Consider the following 1,316-nt stretch of genomic DNA (forward strand, 5'->3'; position numbering starts at 1 on the left):
GATACCCACAGCTCACAGAGAGAGACAGAGAGAGAGAAGAGACTGGATCCCCACAGCTCACAGAGAGAGAGTGGATCCCCACAGTTCACAGAGAGAGAGAGAGAGAGAGACTGGATCCCCACAGCTCACAGTGAGAGAGAGAGAGAGAGTGGATCCCCACAGCTCACAGAGAGAGAGAGAGTGGATCCCCACAGCTCACAGAGAGAGAGAGAGAGACACTGGGTCCACACAGCTCACAGAGAGAGAGAGTGGATCCCCACAGCTCACAGAGAGAGAGAGAGGTTGACTGGTTCCCCACAGCTTACAGAGAGAGAGAGAGAGGGAGACTGGATCCCCACAGCTCACAGAGAGAGAGAGAGAGGGAGAGAGAGAGAGACTGGATCCCCACAGCTTACTGAGAGAGAGAGTGAGAGAGAGAGAGACTGGATCCCCACTGCTCACAGAGAGAGAGAGAGGGAGAGAGAGAGACTGGATCCCCACAGCTCACAGAGAGAGAGAGAGAGAGAGAGAGCGAGACTGGATCCCCACAGCTCACAGAGAGAGAGAGAGAGAGAGACAGAGTGGTCCCCAGAGCTCACAGAGAGAGAGAGAGAGAGAGAGTGGATCCCCACAGCTCACAGAGAGAGAGAGAGAGAGAGAGAGAGAGAGAGAGAGAGAGACTGGATCCCCACAGCTCACATAGAGAGAGAGTGAGAGAGAGAGAGAGAGACTGGATCCCCACAGCTCACAGAGAGAGAGAGAGAGAGAGACTGGATCCCCACAGCTCACACAGAGAGAGAGAGAGAGAGAGAGAGAGAGAGACTGGATCCCCACAGCTCACAGAGAGAGAGAGAGGGAGAGAGAGAGACCGGATCCCAACAGCTCACAGAGAGAGAGAGAGAGAGAGAGACTGGATCAACACAGCTCACAGAGAGAGAGAGAGAGAGAGAGAGAGAGAGTGGATCCCCACAGCTCACAGAGAGTGAGTGAGAGAGACTGGATCCCCACAGCTCACAGAGAGAGAGAGAGAGAGAGAGTGGATCCCCACAGCTCACAGAGAGAGAGCGAGAGAGACTGGATCCCCACAGCTCACACACAGAGAGAGAGAGAGAGAGAGAGAGACTGGATCCCCACAGCTCACAGAGAGAGAGAGTGAGAGAGGGAGAGAAAGGATCCCCACATCTCACAGAGAGACGAGAGAGACTGTGTCCCCACAGCTCACAGAGAGTGAGTGAGAGACTGGATCCCCACAGCACAGAGAGAGAGTGAGAGACTGGATCCCCACAGCACAGGGAGAGAGAGAGTGAGAGACTGGTTCCTCGCACTTCACAGGGAGA

This window comes from Chiloscyllium plagiosum, unplaced genomic scaffold, assembly GCF_037043375.1.
Source record: "Chiloscyllium plagiosum isolate Xiang-an unplaced genomic scaffold, Cpla_swu_hap1 HiC_scaffold_21, whole genome shotgun sequence".
NCBI classification, from domain to species: domain Eukaryota; kingdom Metazoa; phylum Chordata; class Chondrichthyes; order Orectolobiformes; family Hemiscylliidae; genus Chiloscyllium; species Chiloscyllium plagiosum.